This window comes from Hippopotamus amphibius, chromosome 6, assembly GCF_030028045.1.
Source record: "Hippopotamus amphibius kiboko isolate mHipAmp2 chromosome 6, mHipAmp2.hap2, whole genome shotgun sequence".
Classification (NCBI taxonomy): domain Eukaryota; kingdom Metazoa; phylum Chordata; class Mammalia; order Artiodactyla; family Hippopotamidae; genus Hippopotamus; species Hippopotamus amphibius.
The window spans coordinates 21,697,578-21,724,661 of record NC_080191.1 but is presented as its reverse complement, the minus strand read 5'-3'; the positions used below and the strand labels follow the sequence as shown (position 1 = coordinate 21,724,661).

The 27,084-nt window shown below is 42.2% G+C and overlaps 1 protein-coding gene across 4 annotated transcripts in view; it reads left to right on the top strand.

Annotated features, from left to right (window-relative positions):
- FYN (FYN proto-oncogene, Src family tyrosine kinase) overlaps positions 1 to 27,084 on the top strand; it is a 198,650-nt gene that overhangs the window by 50,742 nt on the left and 120,824 nt on the right. The window contains exon 1 of one of the 4 annotated variants that reach the window (XM_057738233.1): positions 15,946 to 16,066. The exons of the other annotated variants lie outside the window; for them this stretch is intronic. The gene's annotated coding sequence lies outside the window, so the exon portion shown is untranslated. Of the gene's footprint in view, positions 1 to 15,945; positions 16,067 to 27,084 lie in introns of those variants that run through there. 4 annotated transcript variants of the gene reach the window in all.

Sequence of the window (27,084 nt, the reverse complement as noted above, 5' to 3'; positions counted from 1 at the left end):
CATCTGAAGAAATGCACAGAGATGGCAGCTGGGAGGAGCTTTCAAAGATTCAGGGAACACAGCAACGAAGACCCAATGCAGCCAATTAATTAATTAATTCATTAAAAGTTGCAGGGAAATTTGAAGCTGTTTCTTGGTCACAAGTATAAAATACTTTTTGACAGACAGGTTGATTCAGTGCGAATTTGTGAACTTGATACAAATAAGAACCTTAAGGGTAAGGTACCCAAGAGTGCATTTTGTGGCTACCTAACACTGGCTTTCAGTCCACACCTCGGTTGAAACCTAGTGTTAATTTAGGCAGGAAGGGGAGAGGGTCCCTACAAGAAGGGACAGGAGACCAGAGAAGCAAAACAGCTACATCCAAGCAAAAACAAAGAGAAATCCAGAGTAATGAATGAGAGCAGATGAGGCAAAATACATGAGGCATGGTGAACAGGGACAGACAAGCAAGTGCAGAAGTACATATGAGCTGAAGACGCAGGACACAGGAAAGAAAGACCAAGACACAGGGAGCCATAGGCTAGAACATCACCCAGTGTTAACAAGATGCTATCTAATGGATGATGGTGTCAAGACTTTCTCCTAGGTTTCAACAGAAACTTAAGCCTAGTGTGCAGAGGGCTTTCATGTGAGTTCTCTTTCCACATGCCTGGGATTATATTTGTTCGATCAGGAGGAAAATCATTTGAAAGTAGAGACACTAATATTTATCATCACCCAAATCACCCTGTGATAAACTATGAGAACCAGAGCAACGTGAAATGAGCTTGAAATAGATTCTATGACAGTGATCCACCCAATGATGTTATCATATATGAGTCATTACTAAATAGATTCTTCACATCTTGCAGGAGATGTTTTTCGGTTTTCAGAAGTGTGCAGTGAAGACTTTTAAAAGTATATTCACTCATATGAGAGTATCAACTGTTGGTATATTTCCTTTGTGATGATGCTACACTTTCCCAGCTATTTTCCCAGTTAAACATGTTATTTGACTTCTGAACGTTCTGTATCCGTAGTTAATAGCTTTATGTACCTCTTGCTTTCACTTCCTGAAGCATAGTGATATGATGAACTGATTAAAAATAGCATTCTAATGAAATTGTTGGGTGTGTTGTAATATAAGTCAGCTGCAAATGGCAAGTTCTTTCCTGATGAAATTGATAAACTGAAAGTCAACTTGAGTGTTGATATATTTTCTGTGAGAATTTTTGGTCCCTCCTTATTTTTTACTTTTAAAAAAATTATACCAGTTAATTTGTGCTTCCCACTCAGGCACATATTTTAACACTTGTAACAGTTAGCTGAGGTCTGTTATGTTAACGTGTTACAAGAGTTTGCATTAAATGTTTACCAGCAGAGTATGTGAGGGTGTAAACTCTTAAGGGAAAGCCGAGTGGACACTTTTTAGTTCAAATATTGGATATTTTAAAAAGTAAAAATAGAGGATGGTTTTTACCCTACCAGGTCTTTGCCCTTAGCCTAGAAACATGAGAAAGGCTCTCATTCAAGAGAGGAAGAGAGAGAGAAGTTTTAGTTGACATTTTCTCCTCAGTGCCAGGCTTGTAAAGAATCACAATGCTATAGAGGTGGCCTACAGGCCTGTTGTCCCTAATCCAGTGTTTTGTAAAACTTCGGGCCAGCATTTAAAAGTCAGGATATTTCACACTTTAAAAAGCCCCAATTGATGGCTTCTCTTTAAAGATAGCATGATCTGGCCACCGGGGGCCAGCCTCACCTCCTGACAGCCAGACCTGGGTAGCTAGAGCTGCATAACCGCTCCCCGCCCCATAGGTAGTTCCTGGGCCCTCTCTCTGGTTCTTTGGGTCCCCACAGCTGAAGTCTGTGGCCTCCAGAGTGGGTTGCCATTCATGATCACATTTGTAATATTGATTTTTACAAAACAGACAAGTATTATTTCTGTACCTATTTGGCAGCATGGAGGAAACAGGAGGGTGGGGGCCAGCCTAAGAATGCTTGCTCCCAGTTCACTTCGCTCAGGCAGGTTACCTTTCCAGTGACATGTGAGCTCTACCCCGCTGCACTTTTTTTTTTTTTTTTTTTTTTTGGCCACGCCACGCTGCGCTGCAGAAGCATGGAGTCTTAACCACTGGACCGCCAGGGAAGTCCCCACCCTGCTGCATACTTATTTCCACTGCTGCTGTTCTACTGAAACAGCCACAGCCCAAATCGGAGATTCCTCCTCCTCTGTGACGTGTCCTTTCTTGGGTCCTCATCCTCCTCCAGCCTCCCTCTCCTCCAGTCCTCCCATGGGCTCCACCCTTGTCAGGATTTACTTCTGCTTCTAGTTCATGTCTCTCAGCCTGCTTTGGTGCCGCCTCATCCATTGTCTGTTTCATTTATTATTACTTCTTCTTTATTCAGGTATCACATGAATATATAGATTATTTTAAAAATTCAGACAATAACAGAAGGATGTAAAAAGATAGTCTTTTTAAAAAAAAAAAACTATGTTCCTTTCCACTCCCCTTCCTGGAGAAAACTATGGTTAACCTCTAGGTGGATCTCTTTTCCTGACCATTTTCCATGTAATCTAGTGTGTGTTGTCGTTTAACATAAAGAAAATCATTTTCTAGATACTGCTTTTTAACTTGGAGATAACCCTGGTCAGTGTGAATAGATCTCTGCCTTACCCATTTTATGATCTGCCAGTTTCTTAAGTCTTGGTGCTTCTCAGCGTAACCTACAGCACTTAATATATTGTTGTTTTTATGATTGTGTGTCTGTTTTCCCTAAGGCTCTGAGGTGCTAGGGACAGTATCTATCAAAACACTTGTCAATACATATTCAGTGAATGAATGAATGTTGGTATTTTTGCCCCATTCAGTAAGATCATTATAATTAATTTTATGCATATAATATTAAATTATATTGAAATTTAAAATCAAGCTATTATTTCCTAACAGTAATATTTATTAATTTTGCTTACCTCATTAAATCACCCTACTATGATGCAAACTATTATATATGGGATGGATAAACAACAAGGTCCAACTGTATAGAACTGTATTCAGTATCCTGTGATAAACCATAATGGAAAAGAATATGGAAAAGAATATGTATATGTATAAATGAGTCAGTTTTCTGTACAGCAGAAATTTAAAAAACGTAAATCAATTATACTTCCATGAAATTAAAAAAAAAAAAAAAGATCACCCTACTATGCAAAAGAGAAGTCTGTATACCACTTTTTTTGTTGTTCTTGGGAGAAGTATTGGTGGCTGGTTGTTTTTGTTTTGTGTATTTTAAATGAGTGTTTTGGCATCTTTCCAAGGCAGATAGTATTTTGGGTGCAGTTCATACTTCATAAAAGTATCATTTATCTTTGAAGAAAATATAAATGCACAATGGTTGTATAAACAGAATTGATTTAATACAGCATCTGTTCAGTAGAAAAATAGTTGAGGTTTATGAAGTAAGCCTTGTCAGACACAATTTGAGCTCTATTGCCGAGGGTTCTCGTTCAGATTCATGCTGCTGTTAATAGCCCTGCTTTAAGGAGAAACCAATGAAAACGTCTAGCATCTGATGGCTGTGGGATGTCATCCAGGCTTGTGCCATGGTCGTGTCATGCTCCTGGGTTTGTGGAGTGAAGAAAATAACACTCGGATGTGTGGAATTCATCCTTAAGCTGTTTTTGTCAGGGGTGGATGAATTTCTTGCTCCTGAATCGAAATGAGACTTTTAAATACCATTAATAACTCTCTCATCACCAGTCCCTCTGGAGGAGACACCAAGGGTGAGTGTGTGGGAACAATATTTTAAAATTTTATGCGTGTATAAAGTGGGGAGGTGGGACTAATTGATCATCAATAATGAGCTAAAATCAGTTGGTCACTAACAGTCCATATCAAGACATGATCCCTACTTGTGCATATTTGAAAATGAGTGAAAAACACAAATTAGAAAATAAAGAAGTAAGAAAATGGAAACTATATAAAGACCTCTGCAATGCGCACGTCTGTTAAACTAATTAAAATTCTGCCCGAGGGGTTACTGAAGTGGCTAAAACTCAGCATAATCTGGGTCAAGGTCTTGGGGCAGGAGGCTCAAGTGCTGTGTTCTTAAAGAAAGGAGAAGAGAGGGAAGAATATTCAATTTCAGGGGACTGTCATAAAACACTCCAAGCAAGCCCTAGATGGAGACTTACAGTGAAGCCACATTACAGGATTTAAATACTGGAATAAGAGTTTGAATGCTTTTGACAGGGGGCAGAAATGAAGTAACATGATTGTGCCCATGCTGACATCTTGTATTTGTGTGTTGTACTATAGTTTACAGACTCGTTTTGGGGATTTATTTTTTCTATGATCTGTATTAAATCTTGATGAACTGTAAGCATTTTTGAAGACTGAATCTCCAGGGTTCATGGTGGCAGCCTGTCTGGATGTAGGGGATGAGAGAAGAGAGATGAAGACAAGACCCACTCTGAGTTGCTGGACCTGGGATGATACCTGTGTCTCTGACCAAAATGAGCAAATAGAAGGGAAGTTTGGGCAGGAGAGATCATCAAACAGCCAAGACTGGCAGGGAGAGCCACTGGCGGCATTCAGCTCTTGAGAACAAGGAAGGTTAACTTGCTGGTGAACTTTGTAGGAGCACTTGTAGCCTGGTGACCTGGTGTGGGCATAGGGGGGCAGTTCAAGAGGACACATTAAGCAATAGAGGAAGCTGATGGACTATGGGTAAAAGCAAGCGAAAGAAGTCACCGAAAGGGAAAAGTGAGTGTCAAATGGTACTTGTAAATCAGGGAGCTGCAAGGATGCTGCAGTTTAGAGAAACATCAGCACTACAGCATGAGATCATGTTTTATATTGTTTATTTGCAGTTTGTTGAGTTTTACATCCCTCAGGAAATAGCTGTGGCTCAGATGCAGACAGCTCTGGGTAGATGAGGCACATGACAGCAGCATCAGAGAAAACTAGTCAGCGATGGCAGGAGCCAGGCGGAAGAGCAAATGCTGGTCCCCACAATGGAGCCGGGCTCCTGACACGGGCTGGGTTCCTTTCTTAGGAGGCCTGTGGGTATCGGCACAGGCCCCAGGCTGCCCACACATTTTGTAAGTGAGTGGAACCAGCATCACACAGGTGTGATTACAGGTTGTCACCACCGCTGGACACGTAACTCAAAGCTCAAGCCAGTAGGTTCATCTTCATATACAGTGCTTCCTTTTTAAAGAGGATTTGCAACACTAAATCCATAATCAGCTTGATGAGATTAATATCAAGCCTGCCACCCCCATGCCGGAGGCATTTAGAATGCTTGGGGTGTTGGATGCTTGCTGTTGCTGCTGGATTGATGCTGCACTAGGAATTGCACAGAGGAAAGCAGTAGGTGTGTGTTTTCTTCCAGCAGCCTGTCTCTGTTCTCTCAGCCCTCCATCTTGCTTTCACTCTGTAAATGATTATTTGGGGGGAAATACTACAAGGCCAAAATATGTAGCTTATTTTTGACTTGGTGAACCCATGCATTGGCATGGCATGAGACACATTTCAGTAAATTTTTGTAATTCCAATAAATGGCATCCAGAGGAGGAGGCTTATCAGTCATCGGCTCGTGTGTCCTCTTCACCATTCTCACAGTTGGCTGATTCTTCAGGACACGTGTGCGTAGATGCAGCATTTGTTGGCCCTGACTCTTGCTTTCAGAGGCTGGCCAGAATTGCAGCTGGACACCGTTGTAACCAGACAGTGCCTCAATGGAGGAATCGCACTGCTCTTGTTTGAATCCAGAGAGAGACACTTTTGTCATTTGTTTATCAGGGATGCTTGTATTATCTCCTGGATTAAAAACAAAAATTACCAGAAACCATGAGTTATTAATACAAGCCGTACACTATTAATCTCAACCTAGCATTTGAGAAAAGCAATGTTTGTTTGCCAAGTAACTTGAGGTCTTTGTGTGTGGAGCTAACAGATGGAGTTTGTTGATGGTGAATGCACTTGGATGCATGCTGAGCCCAGGAGAGCATCCCTGGGCTATGAGCATTGGCCAGAAAGTTAACAAGGCTGGGTTCAGAAGGGCTATGGACAGAGAAAGTCAAAGTAGTGAAATATCTTGCATTGCGATTCTCTTTTCAGTATAATGGTTACCAGGGTACTGATTACAACTGTTTTAAAACAGATGTGCCTTGTGTTCATTCTGTTTCAGGCATGTTATGGGAGTAGAAAAGAGAACTTCTAGCACAGCAGTGTTTGAGAAATCAAGAGGAAAAATTGTCTTAAATCTTATCCTCTGAATGTTATCTATTACTTAGTGGTATTCTCCTCCTCTGTAGCTAGACTGGTTGGGATACAAATTTAAAGAATAGGATCCTCCTCAACCAAAAAGAAAATGTGTAGCTAATATTTTTAAATAAGTTCAAACGATATGTAAAAATATAAAGAAAAAAGTGAAAAATTTCCAAATCCCACCTGTATCGTCCTTCTAGATATTGACGCATATATAGTACACAGGTAGCTATACATATGATTTTATGTAAATAGGATTGTAGCAATACACTAGTCTATAGTCTGTTTTGATCACTTAGCAAACTGCTGTGGACTCCTTTCTGTGTAGTTGAATATAGCTTTACATCAGAAATGTTAACATCTGCATAAAATTCAATTGTATGGCTGTATCCCATTAATTTATTCATCATGCTTTTCATTCACCAGATATTTACTTTTAGTCCTAGATGTAGTAGCCCAGTTCTGCAGATACAGCAGCAGATTCCCCTGTCAATGGATATTTATGTTGTTATTGCTGGTTTTTCTTTTATAAGCAATACTTCCTTGAACAGCCAACACCACAACACACAGCATACGTAGTTTTCTCCTTGGAATGAATCCCTAAGTGGAAAATTGGCTGCTTAGTGGATTTGGAAATTTTGGAGTTTGATCAATATTTATTGTCTAACCATTCTCTACTAAAAGTTTACAGTGGTGCCAGTTTTTCAGTACTCTTATGGTGATGCTTTTCATTCATATCATCTTTGTCAATGTGATAGGTGAAAAATGGTGCTTTACTGTTTTACGTCTCTTTGATTTGTAGTGTACTTGGGATGGGAGTTTTACCAATTAAGAAATCATGGCCTCCATGTGATCTATGCAATACCATTTTCTTTGGATTTTATTTTATCCCTCTCAAAAGGGAACAATTTATTTTCTTCTTTGGGGTCAGGTCAGGTTGGACTCAATGAGGGGTTGTCTATTACTGGTAACTGAATCTTCACCAGAAGGATGTGTGTAAATATTAGCACTGATTTAAATCTAGTTAGTTGCTTTTAGTTCATGTAAGATTTGATTAATTTCCTTTCATTTTCAAATAGACGCCATGCTTTTGAAAATATAAAAAAAAAAATCATAGAGGTATTTAAGGAGTACCTAATAAAAATCTTTGATATAAATGCCTAGAAGTATACTGTCTCCATATAGCTCTTCACCTGGCTATGTAGCATTTAAATTTAAGTGTTTTCTTTTTTTTTTCCAGCTACAAATGAAATTCAGTTGTAGCAAAATGACTGTGAGACAGACATTTCTGAGTTCCAGTTTCCATCCTCCAAGTATTAGATACCTTGGTCTCTCCTTCTACATCTGCAGGGATAATAATAATACCCACTTTGTGAAGCATTAAAAAAAACCATCTTGCATACTGCCTGGCATCTAATACATGATCAATAAATATTACATTTATTATTATGGGAAATTTTAGTAAAATTAGAAACACTCAGAAAATGATATAATTTCTTTACTGAAATTCTACCACTCAGAGACAGTGAGTGTCTCTGGTTTTTAGATATTCTATTCTAGTATTTTTTCCTCTAGATACATATTTTGTAAAAGTTGGACCATACTAAAACTGTACAGGATTTTGAAGTTCAGCAAATGTGTATACTTAATCATTCAACAATGGAAGGGAGTGGTTACCAAGTTGTTGTTTTTTTAAATAGTGGTTTAATGGAGGATTTTATGTCATTATTTATTTGTAATGAATTTTTTATTAGAGTGAAGATTAAGTGTAATTTAAAGGCATTTTGGACAATTAAAACTATAAACATTTTGATTCCTTCTAATTCAGCATTCAAATCTGCTTCTTATGCAATCAAAAATACACAGCATTTTCTCTGTTATTTGGGAAGATGTTTCAACAGTTGACAAACTGCAGGAGGCCAAGACTATGGTCTGTCTACCCTGCTTCCGCTCCCAGGAGAACAGCAAGACAAGCTTACACTGACTGAATGTGGACAGACACTTTCTCAGCTTGCCGTGTCTTATGCCATGTGGCTGAGCTGGATTTCATGAGTTGTGTTTACTAAATAGGGTAGAAATTAAATTTTTGTTTATCAGATTCCTTTTAAGGGAGGCCAACTCTTCAAAGAAGTCTCATGGTGAATCTTTTTAAAGCATACACATATATACATACATTCATGCAAAACTCACCAAATTATCTGTCTTGCTTGTTGAGATTATCCAGGAACCATATTTCAAAAATTTTCTGCAAATAGGGTGCTCAGTTTCTCTCTGTCCTCATGTTTATGTGCTCAGCAGTCAAATCCTGGCTTGCATTTCTGCCCCCAGGACTTCTGTGTGAGTTTATTTTAATTGAACATTTGTCTGAATTTTATTGCCGTTTTCCTTTTTTTTCCCCCTTGGTTATGGAACAAGTATGGGGCTGTTTCAAAGTCTCAAACCTAATAAATATTTTTTAAATATTTATTTTGTTTAGCATTAATCCTTGAAAATATTCTCATCACTGGGTGAAATTCATAAAGTTTATACAATATTTTCTTAATTTAATTCTACATATAGTATAAATTTTATGTATTATGTATATTAAAATGTTGCATAAAATTTTTATATGCTGTGTACATACAAATTTTTGCATAAACTTTTTTCTATTTCAGGTTCTTAATTACTTTCAACCTTTTGTTAAAATGGAAGATCAAATTGTACCTGCGTTAAATTCACAGCTCTAGTTTTATCTTTATCCTTCTCCTGGGAAATTCCAAAAGCTTGCAGTGAAAAATGCTTCAGGCTTTTACTTTGTTTTATTTTGGGTGAGATTCGGGAACCTCATCAATGGAATGTGGCTTTATCATTCTCTTCTGCACTTTCTGTCTTTTGACTCAAAACTTAATTCATAAAACCAGAGCCACTTCTGAATACGTAATAGTTAGGGTATGTTTTCTCCCCACCATCCTGACCTGTTTTTAATAAGAATAGTGTTGAAATACATTGTCAGCATGGGATTTTCCCCTTTAGTTTTAAACTCCTCTGGAGCAAACATTGTGCTTTCTCTTTACAGAGTAAACAAATACAGACATCATCGAGGCGCTCCCATATTGGGACGTGATGAGAAATTAAGGTCCACTAGTGCTGCTTCCATGGTGGCCTGCACTCTCTCCATCAGTTCATGTCTTGCTGGGAGAATTGGAAGAATGATCCTCAAGTTTCTCAGCATCTCTGTGCTTTCTGCCTAGCAAGGGCGGCAGAGCTGCTGTGGGAACTTAGAAGTAGCAGGGTCTCTCTTCCCATCCACAACCCACTTTCCAGTTGCAGTAACACCTCTTTGATGAACCTCTGGCTTCCGTGCAAATTCTGTTTCCACACAATGCATATCTTTGTCATAGCTGTCATTCATTGAGTCTTTACCATGTGCTAAGACCTTTTTACTGTTTCACTGAAACTTCTTGGAAATCCTAGAAGATAGGTAGTACTATTATCTCCATTTTGTGGATGACAGGACCAGGACCTACAGAGGTAAAGTTGGTCATCTTAAATCACAGCTGTAACATTATGGTGTGAGGCTTTGTCTGAGTCCAGAGCCCTGGCTCTAACCCTCACACTCTTTACTTCTTTCTTTTGGGCAAATTCTGATAGAGTCAAAGTTCAGAGCCATAGAAAGTATTTGAGTAACCCTGGAAATTCATTTTATCAGGATTTGTCCTGCATTATTTCTGGGGATTCTGTCAAGATGAGACATAGTTTGAAAATGAAACTATCACAGTGTGATTATTCTCTCAGTGTTGCATTTCATAAACTGCGGTGGTTTGCTTATGCTGTTTCATAGAGTTTTCCTTAAGTTGTTGAGTTCTCCGGAGAGATGTATGGTATCTACCTAAAATTGCTGCTGTGTCAGGCCTTGGGAAGAGTTCATCCAGGTTAGGTAAGGGAGCTCTTTGTACTCTTGCAAATCACTAAACTTTAGATAATCACAGATCTAAAGTAGTGGGGAAGACACCCCACTGTTTAATTTTGTAAATTGTTTAATTTTGAAAGCACAAATCCAACTGTGTATTTTGGAAATTACTTGCAACGTACTAAGTCTGTGATTTTAGAACATAATTGTAGGTGTCTTACCTCTGATGAACATTATTCCAGGGTCTAGAACATAGTAAATGCTCAGTGAATAGTTGTTTCGTGAATGAATTAGTAACATTACATAATTTTGAGGAACTAAAAAAATGAGTGGTGAGCAATCTCAATGTATATATGAGGGCAATAATGATCACGTATAATGTATACCCTGTACTTTATAGAGGGCATGACCACCTCCATAAAAACATTTCGTGTGTTCCTAACATCTTTTCTTAAGAACTGCATGTTTTAGACATTAGTTAATTCTCAAAACACTGCTCGAGGAAGATGAGTGACACACTCTTCCTTTATAGGTGAAGAATTTGTAGTTAAGACTGGCTAAGGGTGACTAACTCAAGGTTGATTAACTCCAGTTGTAGGAGACTTGTCTCCAGCCTCATTCTGTCCCCATGACCTGCTCTTTGGCCTTTCAGAAGCTGTGTGGCCTCCTACTGTCCAGCAACCCCCCTTATTTTTTTTTAAATAAAAGCATTTTTAATTTAATTACCCACTTTAAAGGAAATGTAATAATTTAGCTATGTAAGCATATTTGGTTTCTAAGTATACAACTAAAATATTTCTAGCCATTTGGCCCCAAACACTTTTTTCTCTTCGCACAGCTCCACAAAGTGCACACTAAGCAGATGGCGCAGACAAGCTCATGGTTTATTTACAGCCGGTACAGTAGACGCAGGCATATGTGCTAAGCCCTCTTATACCCGCTCCATGGGAGCCATTAGCACATCCATTTAGATGAAAGAGTCTCGGGGTTTTGCTGTGGGCATTTCTGTTCACTCCCCTAAAGCATCACCATCTGCCCTGCCTCCTCTCAGAGGCCCGGGCACCCTCCCCTCCTGCCCAGGTGGTCACAAACCTGTTCTTCAGAACAACCTCCATTCACTTTGATACAGCACTGATGGCAGCTGCTCTCCGTTTTGTCACTCAGGCCAGTTTAAGCCTAAGGCTGTCCTGCTCCTCCCCAAGGCTGCTCTTGGACCAAGTTCATTCCCATACAATTCCACAGACATGTCTGAGCACCGTCCCCACACCAAGCTGGAGCCTGGGGTCCAGAGGGCCCTCAGACATGTGTCCTGGGACCTGGCACATGTGTTTCTTTGTGCTCTAGTTTCAAGACTACAGCTTTCCTTGTCACCTGTGATGCGCAGAGAGCCAGCAGCTGTTGGGCTGCAGTACTTCCTGCATCAGATGGACCATTCTCTAGCCTCTACTTTCTATACCACTCACCAGGGAATTATGTACATGCTTTTCTTTCTTCTCAAATGTTCTCTCTGGGCGAATAATTATATTTAAAGAGCAGTGATTCAGAAATGTTTTCTACCCAAAAATATTTTGGGGGGAGGCAAAAGACTATGTGGATATCTAGTCCAGCCATTTCTATAGATAATTACTCCCCTCCCCCAAATTTCTTTTTAAAAAGGGCATTTCAATTAAAATGATCTGTCAGTTTAGCAGCCCACAGCTAACCAGTAACAGCCACTCCATTTTCTAATTCCAAATTCCTAGCAGAGCAATCTGATTGGCTTAACTTACCTTTTATAGCCAAGTCATGGAACTTGTCGGTTCCCAACCACTGTGCAGGCAGGGCCTCCTCTGGTCAGTTGTTCACTCCTGTCCAGTCATTCATTGCTGGACTAGCTCTGGTCACATGACTTGTTGCTGAGCCATTGGCTGGACAAATTCCCAGAGACGGAGACAAAGATGGGGCAGACACCCAAAATGTGTATAGAGGACAGATTGGATTTGAGAGACCCTGAAATATAAAACCATATTTTGCCCTTTGTCCTCAAACAGGTCTCTTTGTGAAACTGGATTCTGTTAGAATAAGGAGCACAGAAGCATCTTGGCCCGTATTGTTCAGTGTTCAAATTATTTATTGTGGCATGTTTCAGACCATTCCATTTGAATGTAAACTTTGGGACTTAAGTAAAATTAATGTCTATTTAGTATAATTCTTGCACCTAAGCTAAAAAAAATAAATTCACAAATGAAATCCTGCGGCATACAGTAGCATCCCTCTGTCTTATGTGGCTAGAACTGAGATCCCAGAATTAACAAGTACTGACCACTTGCACATCCAGCCAGGGCAGAGGCTGAGGACTTTGTGTGTGCAACATACATCAGCTGGTCTGGGCAAGGTCTGCTCCCTGTACCAGCAACTCAATTACTGTTTGGTAAACACACTTTTATTCATTGAGGAGCAGTTGTTTTGCCAATGTATCATACAATTATATAGTGGAGGGGGAACAATAGATGCATTGTAGGAATATTTTTAAAACAAGTCAACAGCAGACAGTGTATAGGAAAAGGGTCCCAGCTCCAGAGTACCCGCTGCTGTGTGGCATTTAGCAAAGCACAAGCGTAAATAAGGGCTCAGGAGGACAGAGCACTTTGTCTCAAACCCCTCTTCCTGGCATGGGCCCAGCAGCATCCGTTTCTGGCTCTGACTGCAGGGTGGGTGTGGTGGTGGGCTCATCAGGAGGAGGGGTGTGCAGGTGTGTGCGGGTGTGTGTGGAAGTGGGCGTGCATGCATCCAGAGACTTCGCTTCCGCACACTTAGGTTTGTAGGAAGACAAAAAGGTTCCAAACATTGGTTGGTTGAGTGTTTCTTGAGGTCTTGTCTTGAAAGGAATGTGAACATAAATGTAAATTCTTCAGGAAGTTAGAATTTGGGGTTTAGGCTAACTTGAGAGCTGTACTAGCGTGTCTAAGAGATTCACAGTTCATGTAGGAGGCAACTGTTGACAGTGTTTCCCGATCAGTACCACAGAATATGCACTATTTTTTACCAGAGCGACATCAAAAGGATTCACGTACTGTGACAGATTGCTTTTGTAATTTATTCTGCCCGGATGGCCTGGGAATACTCTCAATGAAGGTCTTGTGTGAATCAGAGAAGGTTTTGCTCTTCACATTACAGTGGCTGCCAAAGGCTCACTTGTCAGACCTGATGAGGAGAGCAGTGTTTAGCTCTTTCTCCCACTTCATAATTCATACTCCCATGTTTTCATCCTACAATAGCATATTGCGTATAAATCTTTAAACCTTAATGTTGAATCATTTATCACAGGCATCTCTGTTCAGAACAAGATAGAATTCTGATTACAAAGCAATTTTACTAAATTTTTATTACTCTCTCTGAGCTGCAACCCTCTGACCCTAAGAACCACTACCTTCGATGGAAGAATTGTTTATTTATAAGACAATAAAATTAGTCATCATTGCCTATTTAATGGCAGTAAGAACTAAAACCAAGGTCTCTCTGACTCAGGAGGTATACTTAGCATTAGATCACTGCTGCCTAAACTTTAGCCATTCGTATACACCTGTACGATTTTCTCCGTATCTGTGGACCACCTATATCACTTAGATATTTTTCCCTTAAGTTTTTATGCTAAACCAAATCTGTTTTTAAAAGAAACTTCATATGACCTCCTCAGGTAGAAGACCAGTATCCTTTGATGTGAATAGATGATAATCATGAAAATGAATAAGTGAAAATCAGACTGGCCAGGATAGTCTCACAGACACTTGCCTGTAGAAGACTCCAGGGCTGAGGCTGCACCTCCCTGATGAAGAGGGACATTAGCAGGAGTTAGAGAGAGAGCTGTTGCAGACAGCCAAGACTCTGAGGTTTGAGAAGGCTTGGAAAGCATAGAAAAAGGAATACGATTCTTGTTTTATAATTCTGTGATGTGCCTCTGGAATCACCTGGGACACCGCTAGTAGTGCACACCGCTGACCACGCAGTGAACCTGGAGAGCCCGGGAGCCTGTGTCTTCCTTCACCAATGCATGCATGGAGACGGGGAGATTTAAAGTCATTTATTAGGCACCCACTGAAGTGACCTCAGAGTAGAGAATGGTGATCAAACGTGATGTCTCCTGAGAATTTAAGTTTAGTGGAACTGACATTAGTTGGGTAGAAGTTGAAAGATGGGATAAATCCATTCCTCAGCCCATTTGTTTCAGGTCACCTGATAGCACATTTTGCGTTTAGTTGCCTGCTAATATAGAGGTAAAACCTATTTGCAAAATCATATACATTAAAACGAAAAACATAGGTCGCTTTTGTTACAGGCTATGAGTACATGCAATTCAAGCTAAATTATTTTCCGCTTTAAAAATCCAAGGTATCTTTTTCTTCTGTAGTATATTTATTTTGATTTTTTTTTTTTTTACAAAAAAAATAGCAACAGGACTTCGCTAAACCCCATGAACTCATGTCTCAGCAGTAGCCCTATTGGGTTTAACATAAAAGACGCTGAGACCTTTACTACAAAGGCTAAAGTGAAATAGCGCATCTTTCATGGAATAGGTGCTCAGTAAATATTTGATAAGTACATTTGTGAATTTATTTTTGAAATGCTTCCCTGGACAAAGTTGTGTCCTTTCTGCAGTTACCTGTGCCATCAGGTGCTTTCACAGGTGGGCATGGTGGAAGCATGAGCTTCAGCATTTGCACCATGGAATGCTTCTCTCTGGGGTGATGATGAAGGTTTGCTACTTCCTGATACAGTTTCTTTAGAAGTATAGTGCCAGGCATCTTCCCTTTCCTCCTCTGGGTCCTAATACTACCCTGCCTCTCCACTCTGCTCTGTGCCCCAGAAGATTGACTTCTCTGCACCGCTTAGGTGGGCTCTTTGCCTCTGGTTTCTAGTTGGGTTCAGCATGGGAAGGGCCCAAGATTGGAGGGAGGGAGGGAGGGAGGGAGGAAGGTCAGGATGCTTCTTCCCTGCAGGGTTTCTCACACTGGCAGCGGCCCTTCAGAGATGGTCACAGCTCCCGTCAGGCAGCCAGCACTCTCCACCAGCATTTCTCTCCCAGTTCAGGTACCCACTCTCTCATCTTGCCCCTTCAGGCCTTGGGATGGGACAGAGCCTGCGCTGACTGATTCCCTCTCATTCCTAGCCCAGGGGACTGCACTAGGCCTTGTGGCTTTCCTGCACTCTGCCCACTTCTATGTAAATTGTACCTTTATTAAATTCCCTTCCAATTATCATAACTGAGATGCCACCTGTTTCCTGCTGGTACTGTGACTCATAAAGGGTGCATAGGCTGACTTCTTAGCAACGCACAGCAAAGCTGACTGATTCCAGAGGGACTGACCTCTGACCTCAGCTTTCATAGCAATGTGTTCTATATCAGTATAGTTCCCATACTTGGGGGTGCTTCAGGATCACATGTGGAGGCTGTGAAAATTCAGGTTCCTGCCCCATGCCACCTACTGACTTAGGAATGCTGAGGACAGCTATAAGGCCCTTGTGATGACTGACCTTTTGTAGTTCACTGGACATGGAATATGTTGATTCAAAGCACTCCGAACCCCAGTGGCCTTCTGAACAGGTAACTTGTTGCAGGGTACTAGAACCCTGTATTTTGCCATGTTTAACTGGTACCTAGTGGTGCGTGAGTGAGTGAAACACCTGATGGTTGTAAATAAGAATTCTCCTAAAAAATACAATTTGATGAGAAAGAAAAGAAAACAACGTGAGAGAGGGGAATAACTGCTCTTTCAGCTCCTGTTAAGAGCCACAAGCTGATGCACTGGCAGGAGTGGCCAGACTCCTCCTAGATCACTGTGCAAGATTTGGAAGAGAGGAGACCATGTCCTGTTAACCGAGGGGGAAGCCCCGTGTCTGTTTTGCCATGGAATTCCTCACCATCGTCTGATAAAGAATCTTATTGGTAAGCAAAGTGTCACTCATAATATGAAATGAAATTATCTAAATAGTGGACACTGTTATCCTGCAAAAAAAAAAAAATTTTTTTTTAAGTTATAAGTTTTGTGTTAAAATAAATGCCTACAGTAGAGCCCTTGTCGTAAACTCCGGGAATGCTTAGTTCGTCCCTGCCAGTGACCATGTTCTGAAAAAAAAATCAATACTCCTCTCCCGAGGGAAAATTGAGACCTGGGCTCAAGACCCTGAATGAAACTGGGCAGTGCATCCAAGAGGCACACGTTCAATCCCAGTTGCATCAACAGTCAGGTCCATTTCTCCTAGTCAGGACGTGCGGCATGTGGGATTCACAGGAAGTGTTACTCCCTGCTCCCCGTCCCCATCAGAACTCTGTTATCGTCTAAAAAAGTTCACATCCCTATCTCAGAGCAGACTTACAAAGATATTGTAAAGTTAGTTGGAAAGTGTATTCTGCTGAGTCAGTGGGGCAGACCCCAGGTACCTCCCGCTACCCTGCAGAGGGTATTGCAAAATCGTTAAGAGAATTTCTCACTCCCAAGTTAGTAGTAATTCATCTCACTCAGCTATGAGCCAGGACACGTAGCAGTTCTGTCTTCCCGAAAGGCTGAGTGAGGGTCACCCTGCTGAGGGCTAAAGGATAGTAACCGATCTGTTATATAATGTTTTGCCATTTCATTCATGTTAAGCCTTTTCCTTTTAATGGTTTGGTGAAGTGCTTTTGCGGATGGGTTGTGAACATGAAGATAAAGGGTCATCTTGGATAGAATAAACTAGGAACGGAGCTCCTTTCCAGGAGGGTAGAGCTGGGCCTGAGAAGGCATCCAGCTAACCCACGTGGAAATTACTGAGGCGTGTCCCTCCCCCCGCCCCACCCCCCCACCCCGCCACACACACACAAGCCAACCCCTCCCCTCCTCTGGGTTAGCTTTCAGAGCCATCTAGACTGCTTTGCCCTAGAAAGAGGGAGCTAGTTCTTAATGGTCCCTGGGGTTACTTTGACCAGCATCAAGGAGCCAGACATCACAAGCTTATGCAGTTGTGTTTCACCTCTGAACACAAAGTGCTCAAAAAGGAGAAAATTCGGTCAGGCTTTGTGTTTCCGACCGTCTAACTAAATTCCATGCCAGTGCTCAGGGACCCTAGGAACTGTGCTGGTGTCCTAGAGGGTAGGCGGCAGGCAGGGGGCAGGGTGTGATGACCGGTTTACAGGTAGACCCCCACCTCCTACCCCACCCCATGCTACTCCGCCCTTCCTTTCACCCCATATCCATGGGGTCTTCAGCTACCCTGAGAACCATTGTAGGCTCAGAAGAAGGCAAGAGGAAAAGGCTAGGACGGCAGAAAAACCTTTTAGAGGTGTTGCAAGAGCCAGCTCCTGGGTGGTGCCAACCCTAACCCACCCCCCGCAAATGCCTTTCTTTCACACAGCCTACGGTTTTTTTTCACTTCAATTTTTTGGTAGCCTACAATTCGATCATTTTCATTTGAGGTTATAAATGACCTTTAAAAAAAGGCAGTTGTTTCAGAGGAAGTTGACTCATTAAACGATCAGTGACACGTGTGTGTGAATTAATTCGATCAGAATGTTCAGCCAGGGGGAAGGGGGCTGTGATTGGAAAGATGGGGGCACCCCGGGAAGGGGGCCCAGGTGAGATGTGAGGTGATAGGAAGCCAACAGAAGGACTGGAAAGGGGACAGTTGTAGGAGCGAGGAGAGCATCAGGGAGGAAAACACTGCAACCACAGGGACTCCTGCTCCTGAGACCCAGAAGTCAAGCAGCGGTGGTTTTCTCCTGCATGAGGCTGGTGTGGCGGGACAGCCTGTTACCTAACACCACCAGCAGCAGCAGCTAGCATGTGGAAGGTTGCCAGACTTGGCAAATTTTAAAAATACACAATGCTCGATGAAATTTGAATGTCAGATAAACAACGAATGGTTTTTTAGTGTATGTCCCAAATTGTTTATCCAAAATTTAAATTTAACTGGGCATCCTGAATTTTTCTGTCAGCCCTCAGAATGGCTGAGTGCCTGACGCTTGGTAGTTCTGTGGTGGGGAAGCTGAAGCTAAGAGGGGTTGTGGTTTACAGCCTCTCGGGTGGTGCAAAAGCCTCCAAAGCTGGTTCTCCTAAGCCCTGGACCATCATCCATGGCGGGCTTACAGACCCACATTGGGCCATCTGATGTTTATCTTGGGGTGGCAGGAAAGACCTTAGAAGGAGGTGAGGCCAGCGGAGGGCTCCACAATAAGAGGCCCTTCCAAAAGCTCAAAAGGGCTGGGAGGCAAAAGCAGGCTGATAGAGACTCCAGGAGGTAAAGCCCGCAGTAGGGTCAGGGCAGAAGGCTGGGAGGGACAGAAGAGTCATCTGGTCTACCTTCTTCATTTTATGAGGACGCTGAGGGCTAACAAGGTAACGTGACTACTCAAGTCACAGAAAATCAGTGAAGCCTGTGGGAGAATCAGTTTTCTTAAATCCTCACTAATTTCTTTCCACTACATGGTGCTGACAGAGCAGATTCTTAATCAAGCCTCCAAGTTTCCACACAGCGCTACTTTGTATACAGTACCCACTTAGGCTAACCTTGCGGGAAAGGCCGTGTTCTGCTTATGAGTCACTGCCCTGGTTTTCTTTTCTGTTGGTGTAAGAACCACCTTGGTAGCCCCTTATTACCTAGAGGCTGGGTTATATTTTGTATCCCAATTAACAAAGACCAGGGACCAAGAGATCCAGGTTTTGCCATTCATTTCTTTAGATGCTATTCTGGGCAGTTAAGCATGTTTCCAAAATTTGGCTACTCAGTAGAAAGAAAGAAAAACAGAGAGTTGTGCTTCCTTCTGGCTTAAGAACATACTTTGGTGGTTTTGCAGTGTAGTATTCCATTCCTGTTTAGGACAGAAATATGATAGGAGAATAGTCAGCAGCAGTCTGCAGAGAGCTCCCAGAGCCCTCTATGGTACCCAGTTGGGCAGAAAGGAATGCTTAGGGTAGAGCGAAGGAGGGAGGGATGCTCCTGAGCTGGAGAAAACCACTGGCCCCAGTTTCTCCAGGGACTGAGTTTTATGGTAACAGGAGAAGTGGATGTTCCCCAAAGCCTGACTCTGCCCTGTTTTTTTCTAAATCCTTAAACATGGCCTTCTCATATTTTCAGGACCCTGATGCCTCTTCCTGACTTTTCAGCATGTGAGAGTGACATGTTTCTAAAGTTGATTTGGTTTACTTTAGCAGTTTCTGATGTAAACTGTGGATTTGAGGATAAGAATACTTCAGTGAGCCAGTGGCTGCGTCCACACTGTCTTATCCCCTCAGTGAATTAGCACGTGGGAAACTATGTAGAGGGGAGAAGGTCATTTATGGGAAAGAGGACTCTTTTCTTCTTCTCTATTCATGTGGTTTTCTCCATTCCTGACATGGTGGGTATTTGGGATGCTTTCTTGGAAAGCAGCTTATCCCACATTAACGTACCGTGGCTTTGGGCAGCTGAAATTCCACAAGCTCTTCCACAGATTATTTCTTCAGGTAATTCAACATTTGCACTGTTCGCTGCAGAAATGCAATAATCCTCGGCAAATTGTTTCTGTGTTTTCTCAGGAGTGATAATATTAAACATTAGCCAGCAAAGCCATAGGCAAGGCACCTGTTATCTGGATTCTTATGTTACCTCCTTTATATTGTACTGTATTACCCACCCCCCAGGAATCACTGACTGGGAGCGTTATGAAGCGATTCCTTCCTTCCCTGATATTAACAGTAATTACACTTGACTCGTCGCAAATCAGAGAATGTGAAACTAAAAAGCTGAAAATATGTTATGTATGAAACTGGCTGGGATCTGATCCGCTTTGTAACTTGTGGTCCTCAGTTCACAGTAGCTTGAGAATAAGAAAACCTCTGTACATTTATTAATGTTATTTTTTTTAACTTCAAAAAAAATGGTCATTAGAGTGACACCTACCTTCCAGACTCAAGCCATAAAAGTGGCATAGCTGGAAAAAAGATTTTTTATGAAGCCCAAATATTTGAAGTGATTGAATTAATAGTTTTAAAAGAGCCAAATAAATGTGTACCCCTGAAAAGAAACCAATTTAGAAAATCAAAAAAACAAACAAACAACAACAACAACAAAAACCCTACCAATTAGCCAAGAACAGTGCTCAGAGGATGAAATATACCCTTAGAACTCCAAAGGCCACTGGGGAGCTGCTGTTTTGAGGCAGATTGGAGGATCCTGGGAACGATTCTAAAAGAGGGTGGGCCCTTTTACGAGAGAAAAGTGGGTAAACAGCTAAGCTGCTTAGTTTCCATTTTTGTCACTTAGGAGAACTTCCACTGAACTCTGGTCATCTTCTGGTCCCACATGTTCCTAGCAAGAAAGGCATGCATGGTTGGGAACTGCAGGAGTTTTAGGCGGTTTCTTTAAGACCCATAAATAGTCGGTGCTTAGGTATCGCGTTGTTCGTTAACTTGGCATGTGTATAGAGCTTATCTGCCACGTGAACTGCAAACGTCTTAAAGGCCAGGCTGGTGTCTGATACGTGTCTGTTCTCTTCACTAGCACGTAACCAGCGCTGTGCACGCTGTTGAGTCACCTGTTACACAGAGATCTTCCCCTGGTGTCCAACAAATTCATGCCGTCATCATGGGGACTGAGATGGGGCAAAGCCTTTCTTCTCAAAGGCTGTGCTCACGTGTCGGCTGCCTACAGAGCACTCATGTGTGTGTCTGACACCAGGGGAAGTGAGAGGAAGGAGCAATCCAAAAATGGTGCACAACCCAGGCAGCGTTTTTATCTGTCACGGTCTCAGATGCACTTGCTATTTTTGTAATTGGCTCATGTTTTTCCAGTATGATCTGGACCACTGGAGAGGCCCCTTGATTCATTTCCAGAGAAGCCTTAAGTGGCTAGTTATGGAAGTTCTGTTGAATTTTGGTGTTCATTTCCCCAGCCAACAAATTTCTCTCCCTATAAATATTTGTTCAATTAAACCACATGTCGTAAGATTTCCCATGTGTTCTGCTTCAGGAAGACTAGGCAGGTGTAACATGAAAAATGGGGAACTCGCCTGAAAAGCCACCTGACCCTAAAGAACAGAGGCCCCCAAGCCTGTCACTGTGCATCTAGTCTTTTGTGATGTACGGTCTTGTTATTTGCTGGCAAAGGTCTTCTTACTGTCTGAGAAGCTTTAGGATGAAGTGCAAGGAAGTGTAAGGTGATTGAGGATGGAACAGCAAACACTGAGTTTTTTTTAGATTAAAATTTTGATCTGTTCTCTTTCCCCATCATGGAATTTAGGCATTTGCCACTCATGCTTGTCTCTGCTGCGGCCCCCATGCCATCTCACCCTGTCCTCAGAAGATTTCAATAATCTGGCACTTGGTTTCCCACGAGAATAGTTGAGGAAAGAACGTCAGGCCTGGTCAAGGGAGGGTTAAATCTAAAGCTGGGTTTCCAGAAACTGAGGCAGAGCTTTGTGTCACTGAAAAATAGCCTATTGATGAGCAATTCTGCTGCATCATCCTTGAAACTTAAATTCCCACTTTCACCGTGGTGGGTATTTTCAGGAGTCAGTGAATAGTATTAACTTAAGCTTTGGAACAAGTGAAGGATACTGTGACAGATTGAAGAAGCATGGTTGCAATCATTCGTTCCTGTTTTAGATTATAGTAAACTCCTCCTGCTTGCTTTCTGTGAGTTTTCTTTTCCTCCCTTCATCACCTTCGCTATCCCTTGGGCGAGTTGTGTCTGTCCCTCCTGCTACACACACTCCCCCAAACTCCGCGCTGAGAGGCTCTCCTGCAAAGCCTCCAGCCAGCTGGAGAGCCTTCTTTCTCCCATCCCCCTGTCTTTCCCACCCTGTGGTGAGGCCCATGCCTGATTTTCAGCTCTTCTGGGGTAGTGTGTCATTACTTGGAAGAAAATTAGAAAGCATTTTGTGCGGCTTATGACAAATCATTAATTGAAGCGCCACGAAACCCAAGGAATTTATTCTCCCATTGATGTGTGCGTAACTCCTATTAACATTAATAAAGTTGTTTAGCATCAAAGAACCAGCAGGAACCCGTAACAGAGGATCCATTTTGATCCTGCTTTACAAAGTGACTCACACCCACAGGGCGTCAACAAGCATTTTAAGAATAATTTGTACAACTCCTTTTTAAAAAGGCGAGCAATTACTGTGTGTATCATCAGAGCACATTCACATCCTTCAGTGTGAAGGATGGTAGCTGTGTGTGGAGTCCTGCCCCACCCTCGCTGGAAGTCCGTGTGTTTGCAGGCAGGCTCGCTGTGGGACGTTTCACCTGGGGCTGCTGCACCTGGGCACTGCCCTGGGGAAGCTGCTGGAGCAGTGGGAAGGGGACCATGCCCTTCGGCACCCACAAGACAGTGAGAAGTAAATAAAGGTGTTTGCTTCACCTGAGCTATCTCTGCCCTGTCCTACCTGTGCAGCTGTGACAGGTAACGTCCATGAAATGAACAGTTGAGGCGTGGGGGGATCTTGGTCCAGATAATTGTAAAGCTTTTGAACACTGCAAGGACCCCAGAGAATCTGAAGATGTAGAAACAAGTGGGAAGTACCCTTAACCCTTCACGTAAAATGCAAACACTGGGAGTTAGAGCTGCGCTTTCTCTCTCAGTGAATGAACTTCTGCAGGGCTTATTTGTTCCCCTTCACAGCCGATAATGGGAGGCATCTAACAGGCCCCACTTTTAAGTCTGTGTGTTTCGCCCCACCCCTTCCCAGCTCCTTCTCTGCCTCCTCTTCTGTGTATCATAGGGCATTAATTTATACAGGTGTTTTTAATGTTTGGAAGATGACTTCAGTGTGGGTGACAGAGAAGAGAAACTTTCATAATTATGTCTGATTTGGACGAGACGGTCCTGTCAGTGTCCTGTAGTCTTTCTCAGAAATGTTAAATTTTATAACACTTAGATTAACACTTGTTTGCTTTTAAATGTTGCTTTTTAAACAGATGATTGAACTTGGTGTACCCCCCCAAAAATAAAAAAAAAAAATAAAAAAAATAAATGGTCCACATCAAAAAAAAAAACCAAATAAATAAATAAATGAAACTGGGAAAAAAAAAATCACTTTTCCTAAAAGGGATAGATGGAAAACTCCCAATTACTTTTATTAGTTTTTTGAGGTGCTGGTTATAATTGAATTATTTCCCTCAAGACTGACAGCACCTCACCTAGTTTTGTCCTTGGCATGTTGCTGAACCTCGCAAGAACTGTGAGTTCCCTCTGCTTTTGTCTGAGGTTGGGAAGCAGGTATTCATTTCTGAAATTGTTCATCTAGATATTTTGAGGAAGGAGAATACGGAATATACCCTTCATCACTGAACCTCATTTCTAGCCCTTTACTTTTTCTTAAAGAATAAGTATAGAGTTTCCAAAAAAATAAAGAAAAAGGAAGCAATGCTGGTTATAAACAGGTTCCAACTGGCACTGTGTCCATAAAAACAAGCCCAGAATTCTGTTCACTTACCCTTCACCACAGGGCTGTGAACTAGGTCAGGGTTACCCTTGTTTTACAAATGAGGCCGCCAGAGCTGGAGAGGTGAAGCTAGCCTTTCTCGGGGCCACAGATGCAGGGAGGGGCACGAGCCCAGATGAGATGGGACGGCTCAGGGCAGGGCCTGCACCAGCACCGCCCAGCCCTGTCTGCCTCTGGGTCTTGTTAGAGTTGGGGCACATAAGGCTCAGTGTTGGCCCAATGGATCACTTGTTCCCAGAGACCCAGTTTGACTCTCTGGTACCTAACAGAGTGCTTGGAGCATGACAGGCACTAAGTAAATGTTTGGGGAATAAGTATATTGACAAAGCCAATATACTGGCTGAAGTTGGAGATGTTTATAACATCACCCATTGCGTAGGGTTACCATGAGGACACAATAAGTTAATAATATGTACAAAGTGCCTATAACATGCTCAGTAAATGCTCTTTTCCCCTCGTTTGTCTTGGTTCAGTTAGACCACCCCCCTGTAGTTTTGCTACCAAGTATGTATGTCTCTTCAGTACAGTATTCTTCCATTTATTTTGATATAACACATAGGATTTAATACATTTTGTGATATGGTTGTATTACCATATCACATGCATGTGTGATTAAAAGAAATTTTTTTCCACCAAATAATACTACGCATGATGCCTCTGTTAGTTTGCTAGGCTGCCATAACAACGTACCACAGTTTGAGTGGCTTAAACAACAGAGATTAATTTTCTCACGGTTCCAAAGGCTGGAAGTCTGACATCAGCGTGTCAGCAGCGTTGATTTCTTCCAAGGCCTCTCTCGTTGGCTTGCAGATGGTCATTTTTTCCCCTCATCTCTTCATCTTATGAGGACCCCAGTCACATTGGATTAGGGCCTTACCCTAGGACCTCATTTTAACTTAATCGTCTCTTCAAAAGCCCTGTCTCCAAATACAGCCACATTCTAAGGTTGTCCTGGGGGTTAGGACATCACCATGTGGGGGGAAGGAGGCACATTTCAGTCTGTATCAATGAATGCCTTTGATATTTTCCCCTTTTATTTCATTAAAGACAATGCTGGGCACAACCAAATTGAATTTTCTGACCCCCTAAATTGATTACAGACCACAGATGAAAAGGCACTGTGGTGCCGGGCTGTGTTGGTTCACCAGGTTAGTATGCGTTTCACACCAGCATTGGGAGCTGCCTCTGATTGCAGAGACAGCCCTGGAAGCTCAAACACAAAAGGGAGCGTAAGATCAGAGTGGGCAGCCCTCTGCAAACATACAGCACGGTCCTTAGCTCGGGGGTCAACACACGTTTTCTGTAAATAGCCAAACAGTAAGTGTTTTTTGGCTTTGCAGGCCACATGGTCTCCGTTGAGACAGCTCTGCTTTTGTCTCATGACATCAACCAGAGACGATACGTGAAACTAATGGGTGTGGCTGTGTTTTCCAATACAACTTCATTTACAGACTCCAAAATCTGAATTTCTTAGAATTTTCATGTCATGAAATATTCTTTAGTTCCCTCCCCTGCCCCCCCCCCAACCTGTTAAAAATGTAAAAACCATTCTTAGTTCATGGGCTGTGCCAAAGCAGTCAGATGGACCCACCGGCTGTCGTTTGCCTACCCTGCCCTTTCTGGTACGGCCAAGTCATCTAGCTGAAAGGCTCTCAAGGAATTGGCCTGGGTGATTTTCCTCAGCCCACGTAAATTCTTAACTGATTATCATGTTTGACTCCTGTGATTTATCTATATTTCCACATGGAAAATCTCCATGGCCACGCATGATAAAAAATGCCTTTTTTTAGAAAAGTTTTTATTGAAGTATAGTCGATTTACAATATTGTGTTAGTTTCTGCTGTACAGCAAAGTGAGTCAGTTGCACATATACATATAGCCACTCTTTTAGATTCTTTTCCCATATAGGTCATTATAGAGTATTGAGTAGAGTTCCCTGTGCTATACCGTAGGTCCTTATTAAAAAATGACTTTAAAGGCAAATGTTATTTCCTTACCAGAGAGAACTTTAACTGGGGATGTAGAAACCTCCTTAAATGATCCACAGAATCATTGTTTGTCAGATAGTGAAGTTAAAGAGTAGAATCAGCATCAGAAAGTCTGTACAGAAACAACAGAGTTTGAATCTAAAGGGTCTCCTTTGGGAAGCTAATATTGGGGGAAATGGAATCAGCAATGAACGTCTCGGGTGTCCTCATGGAGGGCAGCTCGACTCCTGGGGCCATTCCCCATGCTCACCTCACAGGGTAAGTGAGGTCCCCCTCATAGGGACCCCACATCCTCCATCGTCCACTCACGCATGATCCTCTCCCGGCTCAGAAGGTAGGCCATGGTGAGACCCTCTCTCACTCCCCCTGGGGGCTGCCTGCAGCCCAGGATGCTGTGTAAGTAACCAAATAAATCTCCCTACCAGAGGGTACCAGAGAACAAAGCATCTGAGAAGACAGGAGTCTGGCCATATGTTTTCTGCGCCCCCAGGGATGTATTTTAGTGGTGGCCAGAGCCCATGCCTAATGATGACAGGCCAGCCCTGCACAGACTCTGACCAACTGCTGAGGTTAAGCTGCCCCCAGAACTGGAGACAGAATTCTCTCTCCATCCATGTGATGCTGGATGCTCTGAGGAAGATCAGGACTCCGCCCTGTGACCATGTGTATCCACAGTGGGAATCCGAAGAGTCCGGAAATGGACAAAGGCAGAAATGGTGTCCTGAGAGTTATTTTCAGTGTTTCAGACTGTCGAGTGGAAACTGTACATTTATCCGCAGCGAAGCTCCAAGGCAAGCTGAGCTGTTGTTGCTCCCGTGGCAGGACCGAGCTGATGTCTCGGGGTGACTCTCGGGGGGATGTGGAGCACCTACTATGTGTCACACAGAGAGACCACCTTTATCCTTGGGGCTTTCCCCTCCAGGATGCTGCAGGCTGTAAACCATGGCCCCAGGAAGCTGTTTTTTAACTGAAGTGAAAAACATTGGGCTTGAATATCCAGATTTTCACCTTAAAAAAATCAATCAGATAAAATTAAAAAGATTTGTGTTATTTTATTTTGAAACTGTTTACTTCATGCCATCCTAACATACAGTAATAAAATAACTTTGGCATGACAGTCATCTTAAGTGAATAAAAAACCCAATGAAATGAAATGGCACTTTTAAGCTTTTAGCAAAGCAAATTTTTGAATTATCTTGCTTAAATTAAATTGCTGTGCTCTTTTGCTTTCAGTACTTATAAGAGCTCTGTTTTGTCTCTGGTTTCACTGCATTAACCACTGAGATTTTTCTTAATTTAAGTATTAACATTCATACAGAAAACTACACACATTGTTAATCGCACTGAAAATGAATTTTCACAAAGTGAACACTCCCCTGTAATCAAGAACCAGATGGAGTAAGAACATCACCCAAGCCCCTTAGACCCCTTCCCAGTCTCACACCACCCCCACTCCCACCAAAGGTAACTATTATACCGTGGTTTCTAACATAGGTTGAATTTGTCTATTTTGAACTTCAT